Raw genomic sequence first — 11,907 nt, forward strand, 5'->3', positions numbered from 1 at the left:
AGTGCTCTGCAGGTGGCAGAAAGGGAGCCCCTACCCCCACCCCACCTCCACCCCCCCCCCACACCCAACATACACACTTCTTCAATCATTACTCAATTCAGCCCAAACCTCACCAGGACGTGTGCACTACAAGGCTTGAAAATGTGTCCCCGTGCATGGGCCATGGCATTAGCACTCCAACAGTGATAAGTCTTTAAAACACTGTTAGGTAGTCTAACCTTAGAGGTCAAGGATGGACCCCTCTCTGGGGTAGCTTTGGACCCCGCCTTCTGTTTCTCTGGCAACACTAGGAAGATAAACATCAGCCTTGTCACTTACTGCTCCTTAAGCCTACTGCTTAAGAATAGAATACCAAGCCGGGCGGTGGTGGCGCACGCCTTTAATCCCAGCACTCGGGAGGCAGAGGCAGGCGGATCTCTGTGAGTTCGAGGCCAGCCTGGGCTACCAAGTGAGTCTCAGGAAAGGCGCAAAACTACACAGAGAAACCCTGTCTCGAAAAACCAAAAAAAAAAAAAAAAAAAAAAAAAAAAAAAAGAATAGAATACCTCTGGCCTGGGGTGCAGACATGGCATTCTGATCTGCTCCGAGGATTAGAACATTGCCTATTGTTTCTGGCATGGTGGCACATTCCTCTAATCCCAGCACACGGAAGGCAGTGGTGATAGATCTCTGTGAGGTCAAGGTTTACATAGTGAGTTGCAGGGTAGTCAGGGCTACACAGTGAGACCCTGTATGCTGGCTCTTCTTAGTGGTCAACTTGACGACACCAGGAATTAACTCAACCGCAAGTGGCTAGGTACGCCTGTGAGGAATGTTTTTCTGTCCTTTTTTTAATGTGCGTTGGTGTTTGGCCTGCATGTATGTCTGTGTGAGGGTGTTGGATCCCTTGGAACTGGAGTTATAGACAGTTGTGAGCTGTCATGTGGGTGCTGGGAATTGAACCCAGGTCCTTTAGAAGAGCAGTCAGTGCTCTTAACTGCTCTTAACTATCTCTCCAGCCCAAGGCTTTTTCTTAATTACATCATTTGAAGTAGGAAGACCCACTTTTATTCTGGATCTCCTGAAGTGAGAAGAGCAACCTTTAATCCAGAGTTTTTTGAAGGGGAAAGATCCCCCCTCCTTCAATCTGGACCGTACCGTCTGTTGGCAGCCTATGTAAAGGACATGGAGAACGAAGCTCGCTCTCTCTGCCTGCTTGCTTTTGCTCCCACTGACAAGTTCATCCCTTCACTGGCATTAGCACCTTCTTTGGGATTCTGGCAGATACTGAAGGGCAGCTGAGACATCCATGGACTGAACAACTACTGGATTCTTGGACCTTCCTTTGGTAGACATCATTGTTGGACCACCTGGGCCACAACCTGCAAGCCATTCTAATATGCCCTTTCTAGACAGATAGACAGACAGACAGATAGATAGATAGTCATTGTGTAAGTTCTGTGCCTTAGAGATCCTGACTGATACACTCTGTGTGATGGTTTAAATGAGAATGCTGCCCCCCCGCCCCCCCCACAATAGGCTCATGTGTTTGGATGCTTAGTGACCAGGGAATGGAACTGTTTGGGAAGGATTAGGAAGTGCTGCTTGTTGGAGGTGATGTGTCATTGGGGGTGGGCTTTGAGGTTTCCCAAACCATCCCCAGTCTCTGTCTGTCTGTCTGTCTCTCTCCCTCCCTCTCTTTCTCCTCTCTCTCTTTGGTGGTTTGTATATCAATAGCTTCCCCTAGGCTCGTATATTTGAGTGTTCAGTCACTAAGGCTAAGAAGATACGGCTTTGTTGGAGAAGGCTTTGAGTCTTTCATTAGCCCACACTAGGCCCAGCGTTTCTCTCTGCCTGCTGCCTGCAGATCGGGATGTGAAGCTCTCAGCTACTACTCCAGCGTCATGCCTACTGCTTCCTGCCATGATGATAATGGATTGTCTTAGTTAGGGTTGCTATTACTATGATAAAACACCACGACCAAAAAGCAAGGTGCAGAGGAAAGGGTTTATTTGGCTTACACTTCAACATTGCTGTTCATCACTGAGGGAAGTCAGGACAGTACTCAAACAGGGCAGGATTCTGGAAGCAGGAGCTGACACAGAGGCCATGGAGGGGTGCTGCTTCCTGGCTTGCTCAGCCTACCTTCTTATAGAACCCAGGACCAGCAGCCTAGGAATGCACCACCCACCATGGGCTGGGCCTCCCCCACTGATCACTAAAAATATATTACTGCTGGATCTCATAGAGGCATTTCCTCAACTGAAGCTCCCTCCTCTGATGACTCTAAATTGTGTCAAGTTGACACACAAAACCAGCCAGTACATGAACTAACCCTCTGAAACTGTAAACAAGCCCCAATTAAATGATTTCTTTTATAAGAGTTGCCTTGGAGGCCTGGTGGTGGTGGCGCATGCCTTTAGTCCCAGCACTCAGGAGGCAGAGGCAGGTGGATCTCTGTGAGTTCAAGTCCAGCCTGGTCTACAGAGTTCCAGGACAGCCAAGGCTACACAGAGAAACCCTGTCTTGGAAAAAAAAAAAAAAAAAAAAAGTTAATTGGAGCCGGGCGGTGATGGCACATGCCTTTATTCCCAGCACTCGGGAGGCAGAGGCAGGCGGATCTCTGTGAGTTCGAGGCCAGCCTGGGCTACAGAGTGAGTTCCAGGAAAGGCACAAAAACTACACAGAGAAACCCTGTCTCCAAAAACAAAACAAAACAAAACAAAACAAGGCCGGGCGGTGGTGGCGCACGCCTTTAATCCCAGCACTCGGGAGGCAGAGCCAGGCGGATCTCTGTGAGTTCGAGGCCAGCCTAGGCTACCAAGTGAGTTCCAGGAAAGGCGCAAAGCTACACAGAGAAACCCTGTCTTGAAAAACCAAAAAAAAAAAAAAAAAAAAAAAACCAAACCAAACCAAAACAAAAAAAAAGTTGATTGTGGAGGTGGGGCACTTGCTGCTGGGTTTGATCTGCATCCACACGGTAGAAGGGGGAAGCTGATTCCAGAAAGTCATCCAACAACTTCCACATGAGTGCACATGCGCACACACTGGGTAGATACACTTTAATCCAGCTGGGGCTGTCAGTCCCTTGGCCAAGAGTCCACCCCTCAGGAAGGCTAAGGATGGAGGAGTAATCATCCCCTTCATGAAACAACGTCTTTCCAGAAGCCAGCTCCTCAGTGCGAACACTCTCAGGGCCTCTGCCATAGAACCTGCCTGCTTTTCTGAGTCCTCACTCAGAAAATTATAACCCCTCCCCATTTTGGAGACTAGCCGAAAGCCTACGCGAGCTTCCCCTGAACTCCGAGGAGGGTTAATTACCTACAAGCCTCAGGTGTACTGAAGCTCTGGGCAGGAGAGTTGACCTGACTGGTCACACACATGGAAGTTTCTGGTAAGGAGACCCGCACACCAAAATCGCTGGCATCTACCACCTCCAGACTGCAGGGGAGCCGGCCTGCAGATGGACTCTTCCATCCCCAGTCACCCCTTCGCCCTCCTATAAAAACCCAAGATCCCACACACTAGATGCACAGTCTCGAAACTGCAGCACCACGGTTCTGATTAAAGAACAATTCTACTTCTAGAGAAGACTGTCGGCATTTATTTTCACGTTGCTGTCGTCAATCCCCAGCTAGCCCTTCTCCCCTTTGTAAATGCTTGCAAACCTCCACTGGGGAACCTACCTGCTTTCTTAGACCCGGACTTCAAAGATGTGGCTTCTCTTCCTCTTCTCAGCCTCCCTCTGCATCATCTGCTGAGATCTATAGCTCCTCTGCCTTGTTTTTCTCTCCAAAAACCACCCACCCCACCTCTTAGGAATGTGGGCGTCGTGTTCTTAAAATTACTTCCTGCTGTCTGGGGGAGATGGCATCTTTAGGGGATCCTGAAAAGAAAAAGTCGGGTTAATTGTCAAGTCCTGGGAGAGGTAGCTGTGTAATTTGTTGTCCAGTCTCTGCATAATGCGAAAGTGCAGGGCTAGAGCAGTCTGTGAGGCTGGATCATCTCAGCTAGCCATCTTGAAATTGTCCTGAGCAGTTTGCAGTTGAAAGTCAATCTTAGGGTGGTGTTTGCCAGCTTAGTGGTGTTATCATGGTCCTAGTGGAATCATCATTGTGGGGCCCCATCATCCTTTTGGAGACTTCAAAGTCGCTGTTAGGCATGGACATAGTTCACTGCAGAAAACTTAAACATTTTAAAGGTCATATGCAGCAGATCTCAAAGAGATTAAGGATCAATATTTGTTATGTATATCCAGAGCACAAAAATTTAATTCCTTAGTTTTCTGATAGAGACTCAAACCTGAAATCACGTACAGGAAGCTAGATGAAGCCTTTTTCTAGAATTAGTTAGTACTCTATATGACCATTAATATAATGACAAAAAATTTAAAATATACATATATATTAATCTTATAAATTTTGAGATAATATTTATACCTTAAGAAAAGCTTTGGGCTGGAGAGATGGCTCAGAGGTTAAGAGCACTGGCTGCTCTTCCAGAGGTCCTGAGTTCAATTCCCAGCAACCACATGGTGGCTCAAAACCATTTATTATGATGCCCTCTTCCGGCATGCAAGCATACACTGTATATATAATAAATACATCTTTAAAAAAGAAAAGAAAAGCTTTAAAGAGTCAAAATAAAATCAAAGGATTATGAGATTAGTGGCAATAAAATAGTCCCTAAATTTTTTTGTTTTTCTTTTGTCCCATATCAGGTGGCTCTTCTGACATGAGACAGAAATTTTGAATTTTACTTTAACAAGCGTGCTTGGGTTTAGAGAAGGAGAAAGCCACACTCCAACTCCAAAGCCAGCTTTAATTTTCAATTGAACTGGGACTACAAAAAGACCATTTGCATTACGTGTCTGTAGAGAACAGCAGAAATAAACCTTTGGGAAGATTTATGAAATTTTATCCTATTGGAGAGTTTCCTGATGGCAAAGGGTTATCTTGCCTGTTCCTCGTTGATCTACATTTGCTGGGGGATGTCTTTCTGTACACTGTGAATATATGTTGTTCCCATTGGTTAATAAATAAGCTGCTTTGGCCTATGGCAAGGAAGCTTAGAGGCAGGTGGAAAATCCAAGGAGACAGACAGAAAATAGAAAGGCAGAGTCTGGATAGACGCCAGCCTGCCACCCAAGGAGCAACATGCCAGCAGACTGGTAAAGCCATGGAACATGTGGCAAAACATAGATTAATAGAAGTGAGTTAGTTTAAGATGTAAGAGCTAGCTAGCAAGAGGCCTGCCATAGGCCATACAGTTTGTAAATAACATTAATCCTCTGAGCAATTATTTTATAAGCAGCTGCTGGACCACGGAGCCGGGTGAGACCCGAGAAAACTTCCAGCTACATACATTCATTAGTCCAATGTCTGCCTTTGCCACACCTTCTGCATACTCCAGAAGGGAGGGCATTCTGTTTGGGTTATTTTTAGGAAAACATTGTTTCTAGGAATGCCCTGTTTATAATCCCTTTTTAGGTGACCTTGTTTACCACAACTGAAACACCTGCCATTTCGATTTTTCTTGAAACCTTTGGAAATCACCTCTCCTATCCAAGCATCATCATGGCCATGAGATTCAATATTGACTGTATCTTGGATCCATTCCTCCAATGGTGAGGATCTTGCCTTTAAGGACCTAATTACCCTTTTGCATTGTTCATTAGCATTTTTAAAAGCCAGAGATTCAATTATTTGTCTAGCTTCTGAATTTGGTATCTGTCTATTTACTGATGATGTCAATCTTTATAGGAAACCAGTGAAGGTTTCTTTGGGGCCCTGTATAGCTTTAGTAAATGACTCAGTTTTCTTTCCTACTTCTTCAATTCTGTCCCAAGCATTCAAGGCTGCTGTGAGGCATAAAGCCGGGGTTTGGTTATCATATAGAGATTGCCTTTGTACATTAGCATAATCTCTTTCTCCAAGAAGTTGATCTTGGGAGACTCCTGTATCTCTAGCCCTACTTCGATGTTCAGTGATCTTAGCCTCATCTTTCCACCAGGTCCTCCACTGTAATTGGGGACCAGGCTCCAAGACTGCTGTAACAAAGTCTCTCCAGTCTTGAGGGATAATTCTAGAATAAGCTAACCACAAGTTTAACATCTGCTTCATAAAAGGTGAATGCATGCCATGTGAGACTATCCCTTCCTTGAATCTCCTTAAATCTAACATTTCTACAGGAGTCCATTCAGCTCTTACACAGCCTTGAAGATTTCTATTATTTGGCAATTCCTGTAAGGTCACTGGATAAATTAAGGGTGGCTGTTTCCTCTCTAACCTTGTAACGCAACACTGAGATTGGTTCTCTTTTAAATTCCTCTGTCTGGGTCTGAATATCTCTATGGTCTGTTTTAATAAGTTTTTCTAAAACTTGTATCTTAGTACTCATATTAACCAACTTTTTTAGTGATATAACAATAATGATAAAACCAATATTGTTTATAATTGACATTACATAAATCCCATCTAACTTAATTATCCTCTCATTCAATTGTTCCATTTTCAAAACGTCCAGAGTATTATCATACAGAGACCTAACTCCCTCCATTGTAATAGTGTTTCCCTTTTTTTTTTTTTTTTTTTGGTTTTTCGAGACAGGGTTTCTCTGTGTAGCTTTGCACCTTCCTGGAACTCACTTGGTAGCCCAGGCTGGCCTCGAACTCACAGAGATCTGCCTGGCTCTGCCTCCCGAGTGCTGGGATCATAGGCATGCGCCACCACCGCCCGGCGTTTTTCCCATTTTTTAACATGGGGAAAAAAAAAACCTCTCTTTTAACTAATTCCTCACTTTAAGAATTCCCAATTGTCTCACCAAATCTGCCAACAATGGCGATTCAGATAACGATGAAGTGTGAGGCAGATTGCTGCTGTACAGAGCAGTAAGAAGCCCGAGCAGATGCCAAGGCAGCTCCCTAGTTTGGCAGCAGCCAGAGGAGAAGGTCCAGGGAAAGCCCACAACCCACTGGGAAAGGGAACCCACTGAAAACACACACAGGAGATCGTGGGGGAAGAAACTCGTGGCTGGAGCTGCCTAAAGGCAGAGCTGGCCGGTGGTGAGGGGCTAACTCCGACAGCATATTGAGCCCACATGTCTGTGGAGTTTGTTGCAGAGAGGCTGCAACAAAAGCCTCTCCTGTAGGGTGGTGACTCTGGCCGTGTGCAGCTCAGTGCGGGTGGCTGCAAAGCCACAGGCAGGTGGCTTTTTCATGAAGTCATGCCCCCAATGTTGGATGCCAGATATAGCTCGAATTCTAATTGGTCTTAATAATAAAAACCCGGAGTCAGATGTAAGGGTGAAAGCTGATAGAACAGAGCAGCCAGCCACTAAAAAAGACTTCTTACCTCTAGGAATCCTCAGACTGAAAAGGGGGTGAGCCCTTGTCTCCTCCCACCTTACGTTCCTCTCTGCCGACCCATATCACTTCCTGTCTCCACCTCCCTAGCGCTGGGATCAAAAGTGTGAGCCTCCACTACCTGGCTCTGTTTCTCTTTTAGACTGAATCAATCTAGTGTAGCCCGGAGTGGCCTTGAACTCCTGATCTTCCTGCTTCCTCCCTCAAGTGCTGGGATTAAAGGCGTGTGCCACCACTGCCTGGCTCTATGACTAGCCCCGCCCTCTGATCTCCAGGCAAGCTTTATGTGTTAGAGCACCAAGTATCACCACACCACCTGGAAATGTTTTGCTCAGATTAAACCTGGATTTATTAATTTGGCCTGACCTGACTTATTGCATTGGTAGAGTTACTCACTACCAGGGGATTTTTACTTATCAGCAGGCAGACCGTAGGGAGGGGCCGTAACTAGGCAATAAAGATGCTAAACTTCCAAGATGGCTGACTGCTCCATCACCCTTTTGACCTGAGAAAAAGCGTTCCAGTTTAAAACAATAGGCCTTGTGGGCTTTTTCTCTTGCTAGCAGGCCTCCTGCTGATGAACTGGCTCAGCAAGGTAGATGCTGGAATTGTGTTAAACAACAGTTGATCAACCATCCTTTCTTTCTCTTCAAACTGACCAACTCTAAATTAGGGGAGGAAAACTCTTCAGAAACATAAAAGCCTCAAGAAGACTGGATTTTCAGCTTCCCAAGGCCCTCTGCATTTTGGAGGCTACTCTTCTCTATGTGGCTGCTGCATGTGTTTCCCTAACGCGACTTTCTACAATGGTGGATTCTATCTGCTTCAGCTTGCCGTGGTTCAGATTTCTCTGCTGTACCTGTTGCATTCAAGATTCCCCCCCCCCACACCTTTTAATTCTTTAACTGGAAGAGAAAAAAGACCTGATCAAGACCCCTAGATGCTATCAATGGGATGTAGGGTGTAGTGACACATTGTTATAAAGCTATTTCTTGATCCCCAATAGACTGAACTTTTGGCAATCCTTACAGCAAAGTTAACAATACCCCATGATGTCATTTAAGACTATGTAGTTAGCCGGCGGTGGTGGCGCACGCCTTTAATCCCAGCACTTGGGAAGCAGAGGCAGGTGGATCTTGTTGAGTTATAGAACAACCAAAGCTTCATAGAGAGACTTGTGTGAAAACAAACAATAAACACAGAGTCAAGCTCTCTGTCAGGGACAGGCACAGTTTAAGCACAAACACACACACCAGACAGATTACAGACAGATCGGAGACTGGACTGTGGACAGTTGGAAGGTACAAGCAGACAGAGAACTCAAACTTCGGCTCCATCTTGGTCAAATTCATCTAAGAGGCAGCTGCTGTGTTTTCATTCCTTAATGAATTAATTCATATCAAATTCTCCACAGGTACTTGCCCTGAGGAGCTTTCTACCAGGGTCCAGAACAGAAACTACGAGCGGCTAGGATTCTAATCTGAGGGATATTAAATAAATCTTAGCACACCGAGTTCTTTAGTCCATTCCTTTATTCTTCTAAATCAATTCTATCTACACAGCTTCTTTCCCGTTCTCCCGTTCTCACACTTAGCTCCTCTCTGTCCCTTCTTCCGCTGTTCTCTCATCGTTCTAAACTTAGGTCTTCCTCATCTCCGTCCTCATCTCTGTTCTTCTAAATCAATTCCCCAGGAGCTGTGAGGGAACCGATATATATATATACACAAGCAGTAATTCTTTTGCCCAGCAGTGCGAGGCTTGAAGTTTTCAGGGTGGCAGAGTGAGTGATAAGGATCCACACATAAGGCTATAAATGTCAGCCTCCAATTACAACCCAAAAGGGGAGTGATTAAAGGGGAATTCTCTGGTAAGGTCAACTAAAGGCTAAGATCAGTTAGGGAACTCTAAAAAGGAATTTGTGTGCTCAAACTATAATCTAGAAGTGGTTAGGTAAAATGTTAGGAGTCTATATACGTCAGTATAAGTCACTAGTAAAGTAAAACTGTCTTTTATTGTTAGGCGCTGCTTTCTGGTTGGGCGGGGGAACGTATGCTTGGTTGCTAGGCAACCTAGTCATAGCATGTAGCATTAGGTTAGTAAAAGCACTTTCGCTCCGAGTAGTTGCTAAGAAGGGAATCTGGGAATAGCACCTGGCTGAGATAAAAGGGGAGGATAAAATCTTAATTTGCACAAGAAACGAAGCTTGGCACCTATCTATCGCCTGCCTGGCCTTGTCAGCAATCTCCTGGGGTCAATGGGAAGTAACTACCTTAACTCAGTAACTAGCAGATGGCTACAACATCATCCCAGAAGTGTGAGCAGTAAATCTCTTAAGTTAGGGTCTTGTGTAAATAACCCGGGAGGAAGGTAAGGAGTTGAGGATTTAATTGTTAGTGGTTCTTTTCTCTTATCTGTAAGTGAGATGAGATAATCCTTATCTATACTTTTGTTCGGAGAGTGCCTCTGGCCAGAGGTTTGCTAATGAAGAGTAAACACAGCTGGGAAAAGTCATCCAATTACCCCAAATGTATAGGGTAAGTTGTGCCCAATTAATGATCAATCACACTGGAAGAGTCGAATGGGGAAACTATTATAGCACACAAGAAATTCATTGCAGGATACAGCTAATACATTCAAAAGCCAATATCATCAAGACTCCAGAAGTCTTGGTTTTCCGCTGGAAAAGTTTGTAACTTTTTCCAGGTAATAGCTTTGCCAGTATCAGCTGAATTCCTACTTCATATCTTTGCGGCTTCTAGCAGATCCACACAGTGGGATACTAGGGATCCAGAGCAGTACCCAGTACCCAGCGTAATGATAAATAAAAGAGAAAGGCGAAGTGGATACCTTTCGGCAGGCCCTGCCAAGGTATGCCGCTAAGCAAACACGCCACGGTTGACTGAGTTAGTGCAAGAGGTTTGTTGGGGGAGGGGAAGAGTGAAAGGCTCTGTTCAAGTGGGGACATGAGAGGCAGGCAGGCAGAGACTAGGGAAGAGGAACAAGAGACAAGAAAGGCAAGAGAGGGGTAAGACAGGAAAGAAGGGAGACAAGAAAGCGAGCTGTGCTCTGGGGGGCACTTTTAGGGGGTGCACGGGTTGAACTGATGGTGGAAAGGCATCTGATAACAACCGATGACGTTACTTCTTCGGTGGCAGAGGCAGACCTCCGCTGTGGCAGACACTAACACCCAGGGTCTAAACGTTCAGGCATGCTTGATGTCTTGCCCAGATCGCAGGGACCCCCAAAAGACCACCACAGAGACCGAATCCCGTATGTGAAAGCAAAGAGCCTTTATTTCAAGGTTGGAGCTTGGTCTCTTGGTCTGTCTGTCTGTCTGTCTGTCTGATGCAGAGGTGAGAGCAAAGAGCCCCGAGCCCGGGCGGGGTAGGGTTTTTTTTTTGTTTGTTTTGTTTTTTTTTTTATCATAGCAGAGGTTGAGGTGAGGGGATTTCCAGGGTTCAGGACCCTGACTGGGGATCTGGGTGTCGCCTGCCAGTAAGCCTGTCACAGCAGCTGTGTCTGGGCCCCTGTTATGGCAGCTGTGTGGTCAAGCTGTTTTGGGCCCCCCACACTTGAGACACCCCAATTCCTCCAGCAGCCAACATTGCTCCTACCTTTGAAGTCTGAAGCCCCTTCCAGCCCAGACTTTACTCAGTCTGTAGCTTGTCAGGTCCCAAAGAAACCCGGCCAGGGCTCACTCAGCACCCTTGGCTCCTCCCAGCACTGCCCACCCAGCTTCCCCTTCCTATATAAATCTGCCATCTTGGCCATGCCTTTCTCTTGGTCCTTGGCTTGTCTTGGTCTTCTGCTCTCGGCTCCTGGTCCCCTTTCTTGTCCCTCTCAGTGTCTGTCACTCCCCCCACCTCCTCTCATGACTCAGTTCAGTCTGGATTCTTCTCTACACCTCTGGCTGTTCTCTCCCTCAGATCTACAATAAAATCCTTCTCAACCATACCTTGGGGCGGTCATGTCTTCATTTTCACCCATCATTTAGATTGAGCCTCTGCTGTCTGAATGGGTGCAGACAGCAAGAAGTCCATGCCTCGGTGGCCACAAGGTGGCTGTCTGCCCTTTCCTTCTGAGGGATCTAAAGACCTGGACAGTTTGGTCCTGGACTGGATCCCTGTGACTAGATCCTTTCCTAGCTTGCTCACATTTCCAGCCATGCCAGCTCTCTTCTAAGTGGGTGGAGTGACATGTGTTTGGCCCTCTGTGGGAAGGACTTCAACAGAGACAGCAGTGTCTGTCCCACTGCCCCATCCCCAAACTCCTTTACAGAGGATTCACGGTCACTGAGCTTTATTTGAAAGTAGAAAGGCCTTACCGGTCCCCAGCCCCAGTGCCCCAGGGCTGGGTGGAGGAGCACTGACAGCAGGAGCCAGGCTTCCCCACCGCCACCTCCTACCCACCACTGCTGAAAGGCTAGAAGGGACAGGCTCACAGGCCCAGGACAGTCCTTGCAGCGCTTTCAAGGCTGAGGCAGGAGGGCAAGTTCAGGGCCAGCCTGTGCTACACGATGAGACCCTGTCTCCAAACAACCATTAATTTAAAAAAAAAAAAAAAAA

This window comes from Peromyscus eremicus, chromosome 19, assembly GCF_949786415.1.
Source record: "Peromyscus eremicus chromosome 19, PerEre_H2_v1, whole genome shotgun sequence".
Classification (NCBI taxonomy): Eukaryota; Metazoa; Chordata; class Mammalia; order Rodentia; family Cricetidae; genus Peromyscus; species Peromyscus eremicus.